The sequence below is a fragment of the Triticum dicoccoides genome, chromosome 7B (assembly GCF_002162155.2).
Source record: "Triticum dicoccoides isolate Atlit2015 ecotype Zavitan chromosome 7B, WEW_v2.0, whole genome shotgun sequence".
NCBI lineage: Eukaryota > Viridiplantae > Streptophyta > Magnoliopsida > Poales > Poaceae > Triticum > Triticum dicoccoides.
In genome coordinates, this window is record NC_041393.1 from 767,308,033 (window position 1) to 767,314,793 (window position 6,761).

Here is a 6,761-nt window from a genome sequence, read left to right on the forward strand (position 1 = left end):
CCCCCCGGGGCAGGCACGGCCAGCTCGCGCTTGATCCGCTGCATCTGGTGCCACAGCTGCCGATTCGGTGGAGAGGAATCCCACACCTCCGCATCCGCCTCAGACGGCGCCTTCTGCTAGGTCGCCCAATAGAGCTCGAGCGCCTTATCAGGGACTACGGCGACCGGATTCGACAAGAAGGGGCTGTCTAAACCTAGCGTCGGCGATGGGGAAGAAGGTCAGTGCATGCAGTTGCTCTCCTTTCTATCCTTTCGCTCCCGCTCGCAGAGATTTCGCGGCGGCGGCTGCAGCTGGGCGCGGCATGGGCGGCAAATGCATGGCGCAGTGTGGGCGCAGCCGAGCTTAGCGAGGGCTGGCCTGACGAGGTGGTAGGGGTAGTGGGGGCGGTGGAGTGAGAGTGGACATTGATAATGGAGCAAGGCGGGCAGATATGCCTAGCGGGGGCGGTGGAGCCAGTGGGGAGAGTTGTGAACTTTCTTTTTTAATAAATGGGCGTGTCCGGGTCTGATTTTTGTTATCACGAGGAGTTATTAAATCACAAGGATTTCAAAAGATTTTTTTAGTCATGACCATTTGGTTATTTAAAAAATAAATAAATATATTTATAAAAATTGATAGTTATTTGGGAAACACTTCTCATCAGTCGGTCGATAATCATGCGCGTCCGTAGCTTAGGTCGTATGCCACGTGTTCCCGGTGGACCCATTACCATGTATTTTTTGCAACAGTATACCTATGTCTTCTACATTATCCTCATCTCCTCAATACTTTCATGGAAAAGCTTACCTTCTGCCGGCCGATGGCGCATGCCCGTCCGCCGGTTCCGTGGCCGTCCAATCTATGTTTTATCAGACGGTCGAGAGCACTCTTGCATCCGCTGGAAGCGTGTCTGTTTCTTGTAACTTACCTCTTGTTTCAGGACAACCATTCCTACAAATGGATAACAGAAGGGGAGTTTCGTCCCGCAGTAGCGTGGGCTCGTGTGGCTGGGAGTGTGAGCGGCTGGATTTGGGAGGGCGGTGGACGCGGCGACGCAAGGCGTTGGGCGACTGGGGCTTATCCAACGGCGTCGATGACTAGCTCGGGATCGGTGGCGGCCAGAGACGACTCAAGTTGGTACGGATCAGAGATCCCATCTCCCATTTTCTGGCTGATATGGCGATGGTGGTGCTCCCTACTATTTCTCTTGTTTCTGTAACAGAGTGTTTGTTGTGGGAAGTAACGAGTGGGGATGCGGTATTGTTTCTGCAACAGAATGTTTGTTGCGGAAAGTAACGAGTGGGCATGCGATCTTGTTTCTGCAACACAACGTTCTTGCGGGAAGTAACGAGTGGGCAGGTGGTCTTGTTTTTGCAACAGAGTGTTTGTCGCGCGAAGTAATGAGTGGGCATGCAGGGCACGGACACTTTCTGCAACAAAGCGTTTGTTGCGGGAAGTAATGAGTGGGCATACTGGGCGCAGACACTACATCATACGGCTATCAGCTCTGGCATCCAATGGCCATCAAAACAGCGGATAATATGTAAACATCGGTCAGCGGACGCGTAGTAGGGCCCTCTCGAATCAGTACTGCAAAGGAGATGCACACCTGCGTCATGCGCGCGCTCGTGCTCGCTGTCGTCCCGCTCCGGCAGCCGTCGTTCGCCGGCGAGGTAGGCCTTCCCCGCCCCACTTCCATCCCTCCTATTTTTTTTGCCGTCTCACTTGCCTTCGGCCGGGCTGCCGCCGCCCGCCGCTCACATCTCTCCTGCCCTGAGACCCGCGTGGCCATGTCGTTGTTGCAGCAGCGCGTGGCGCAAGGCAACACATGGCCTCTTAGCCGGTGCTGTCGTTGGGGGAGCCCTCCCTGCTAGGATCCGCCCCAGCCTTGCGAGGCATGCATATTTCCAAAACAAAGATCTTGTTGCTATAGTCAATGGTGTTTGTGAAACAAAACTCTTGTTGGAAAGAGGGATCATACGCAGAGAAGCTTTGCAGGGTCACCAATGTTTTCTGGAACAAAGCTCTTGTTGCAATAGTCCCTCACGTGTTTCTGAAATTGATCTCTTGTTGCAACAGTCACTGTTGTTTCTGAAACAATACACTTGTTGCAGAGAAGATCATACACTGAGCAAGCTAGATCTGAAACAATACGCGAGGCACGCCCTTTTTTATTTTTATTTTGTAATCATGCAAGTCATCTTGTGGTCTATGGATGTGACACTCCTACACGGGTATTTTTCGCTGTCTATCACTAAGCTTTTAAAAATACAATTTGAGTGGCATGACAACATTTTGTACTCATTTGAATTTCTTTTGCAAAAATTATTTTAATAGTATACCATGTAATTCACTTGTTAAACGTTTAGATGGACATCGTTATCCCAGCCCACCAGGGTTCAAGTCCTGGTGCTCGCATTATTCCTGCATTTATTTCAGGATTCCCGGCGATGTGATTTCAATGGGAGGGGACATTCCTGTCGACGACGAGGCGCCTACGGTGACTTCGCAAATCTCAAGTCTCTCGAACGTGCTCGTAGGGATAGGGTGTGCGTATGTGCGTTCATAGGGGTGAGTGGATGCATATATGTATGAGTGCTTGTGTCTTTACTGTATATTAAAAAATATATTTAAAACGTGCGTTGCACGTGCACATTTACTAGTGATAAAGAGGGAAAGAGAGATGTCGTACGGGAGGGGGTGGATCGAGAGGAGAGACGGCGTATGTTTTCTTTTCGTTTTGCAAAGGGGGGATGAAAAAAAATTAGTAAAAAAAAACGGACGAAAGTGCTGGATGAAAAAAACGTGGACGCAATTCTACCAACCAACTGCTCCATTAGGAATAGAGATGAGAGTGATCCCAACTACTCTATTTTTCTTCACATGCAGTCTATCCACCTCTGCAGTAGCACCACGCGAGCAACATAACGACGGAGCCCGCTATTTCCCGCAACGGTGCTAAATTTTGAGTCATTTAGCCCGCTAAGCCTCTATACAAAAACATCCCTGATATATATTATGCAAAGCTTGGTTACTGAATTAGGACACATGATTTATGCTTTGGTTTTGATGTTTGAAAATGTAAATATGTCAAGTATACGTGATATATCATATATGATGCGTGACTGTATACTTTTTTTTTCATTTTTTTCATGATTTAACAGAAAACACTGCATGGTTTTTAGCTTCACTATAGTTTTTCACAACTTCTGATCAAGCCACCATTAAATGGCATAACCCAATATTTATAACATTGGGGAAAACTCAAAAACCAATAAGTAAGGAACCATAATAATTGAAGGATTCCTTTGAAAATTTTGGCGAAACCTTCTACCTTATGAGGCCTGAACCTCGGTAAATAACTCTCTTGTCTCCCTTTGCTCAACTCAACACCAACATCGTATACATATATATATGTAGAAAAGGTCGGCCGCACGTGATTACAGTCGATTTAGCTAATCCAAACTTAAGTTCTACCTAAACATCTTATACAGTGGCAACGGCGTGTATACTTCATGACGTACAGTACATGCATATACATGGAGACATGTCTAACAAGTAACAGGTCATGTGGTGTGTACTACCAATACTTAACCTACAATACAAAGTTAGTATAAAATCGGGTCGTCTATTTTCAAACGGAGGGAGTAGTATAGTACTATATACGGAGGACGATGAGAAGAAACGAAGACCAACGCGGCATCGACCACGACCACTGACTCAAACGCATACCCATCCGACAATAACAAATGCATTGAATATACCTATCTACTCTTCAAAACAAAACAAAAGAGACTGATTAGCAGTAGCACTGGCAACGCCACCAAACCATGCTCCTCCAGGAAAGCGCATCCTCCGGCCAGAAAGCTTTCAGAAATCAGAAGACCTTCTCCCTCCTATATATATGTAGCCATTGCCGCAGGCTTCTTCAACCCAATCAGAGCAAAGTGAAAACCATATCCACCTCACCTCTGCCACCTTGCCTGAGAAGAACGATAATAAGAAGAGAAGGAGATAGCGCCATGAGCAAACTCATGTCAGCTGCAAATGATCTTTTTGCCAAGGCCAGCGCATCTTCAAGAAGTACGCAGTCGAAATCGGTGTCGCCTAAGAAGATCCAGGTGCGGACTAAGAAGAGTGTGGTGCTGCTCCCTAGGAAGAACAAGCCGGTGCCAAAGCCAAAGAAGTAAGATGAAGCCTCAAAAAGGGTGAGAGCAGCCCCGTGCTGAACCCGGGTCGTCCGGCCATGATGAAATCAAGTGCGTTGATGTCATGTAGGTTAGTTTATGTTGCAGTAATCTATTTTTTATAACTTGGTTCAATCAGGACCGTAGTGTCCAATGTTACTTTGCATGTAGGCCAGAAGCGTGCTGGTTCACGTTGCGGCAAGTATAGTTTCTTCTTCCATGTGTTGTCGAGTCCTGCAGCAGATTGTTGTTGGGTGACTCAATAAAAAGAAAGAGTGACAATTCACAAAGAAATAAAAGGAAAGAGTAACAAATACTTATTTTAGGACGGAGGGAGTATGTCCCTGTAGTACATCATGTACATGGTTTTATTTCCCGACATTTTTTTCCAAATTGTGCTTTTTTAATAATTTGCGAACACTTTTGAAAAATCAATTATATTTTTGAAACTGCAAATTTTTTATGATTTCCCACACATTTTTGAAATCACAAACATTTTATGATTTCTTGAACATGTTTTTAAAAATTCGCAATCTTTTGAATTTTGTAAATCTCAAATTAATTTAAAGAAGGAAAAAAGAAAAAAAAGAAATGAGAAAAAAAAGCAGATGACGAAATGCAAAAAAAAAGAAAAAAAAAGAGGCGTCACGCCCTGTGGGCCGGCCCACTTAACGCGCACTGGGTGGGTAGGGGAGGTGCCTGACAAAAAAGGTTGGGGAAATATGCGGCACCTGGGGATCGAACCCTTGTGTCCAAGGTAGAATAGAGAGGCTTTAGCCACTGCGCTATCTCCATGCATCAAATGCATATTCAGCATCATCACCTTAAATAACTTAGCGCGGCGGCGAATTTGGTGGAACCGAATCGTTTTTTAACTTACGGGTGGCATTGGTGGGTAAATTTTGTTAACTTATGGGGTAAATTAAATGACGTACCACCAGAAGCAATAGGCGCTTTATTAGTAAAAAAAATTAGTAGGTAAAGATAAAGATTACATCAATTATGCATGACGTAGAGTACAGGCATATACATAGAGACATCTCTAACAAGTAACAGGTCATGTGGTGTCTACTACAAAAACTTAACCTGCAATGCATATTCTGATGTACTAGTTGTAATATAAGGAGAACGATGAGAAGAACGATGAGAGAGGGTGGCGTTACCGGAGGATCGGTGTTTTCCCATACCAGTCCGTATAGGCCATTTTTGGTTTTGTGAAGAACTATTTGCGATTACAGGGGATTTGGAACCGGCTTTGCCTAAACAAACACCATTAACGTAATCATGAGCCAACGTAATCGGAAGACGGCGAAAAAATCAACAACCAAATGCGTTGTAAGAGAGGAAGTGTCGAAGAAGTCATCTTGTGCATACCATAATTGGACACATGTATTTTTGTGAAACTTGACATGGTCTCTACCATATTCTATAATGTTTGGATTTTATTTGCTTAAAATGTAGCATTAAAAAGATACATAACACGATGAGCACATGTCCGGCTTTTCTATAGATAGAATGCAGACAGCCAACACCAACTTACACACATATGAAAATATGTCGGCAAGTAGAAAAGTCATATGAGAACAAAGCTATGCATAGGCAAGGAAAAAATAAAACAAAAATGCGGGCAAATCTATGTTTGGCAAACCACAACAATGATCATATATGCATCGACCATATCATGACATGACATGCCGCCGTCACAAGACCAAAATCTTTGTTTTCACAGTGAAGAATTAGTCCGAGCATATCTAAGTAATGCCTTCAACAACGTAACGATGTAAGAAAAACATTGCCTTGGAAAGGTATAACCACTCGGGTCTGACCTAGGCTTTCACCCCACAACTAGAGACCGGGTGCTCGAGTAGAACAACCATCGAAATCAATCATGTGTTGTAACCACCACTTTCTCGCGATCCCTACAGCTACATGCGATGCGGCCACCGCCACTACACAACCATCCTTCTGCGTCAAACCATCATCTATAGTTTATATCTCACTCCGAAGTCCACCACCGGATCAGGAGAGATGACCCATCCCGAAGATCTTTCACCATCACCAAGCCATGGATTGTAGCGCCGCTGGCAGTCCACCGTATTTGCGGAAGCCCAACACCTCGCTGTCACGGTCTACATCGAGTAGAGATCCCGATGCACACCGGGCCCTGACACCAAATCTGATCGGATCTGGTCGGAGACCGGTCCGCACACGGGGCCGCCACCGCAATCAGGGACACTCCCCTAGCCATGATAGAGAGAACTCCGCACAGTCAGTCCCACTCTGGCTTGAGGAGAACTAGGTGCAGGTCGGGACGTAGAGGTCGCACAGCGAGGGAGTGCCAGAGGGATGAGAGGACGGGGGAGATGCAAAACAAACATAATATGGCATGGGGGATGGGGTGCCCTGCCTCGTCATTTGTATACTGGTGGCTTCCTCCAGCAGCGGAGAGGGGCTTAATGGCTGGTGGGGGACGTTTGGGTGTGGCGGCGGGAACGCCTCTGGAGTCGCCAGGGGCGACTCGGGAGGCCAGTTAGGTTTAGCTGTGTTTTTCCCACATGGTCTCTACCTACATGCCTTAATGACTTCCCAATCAAG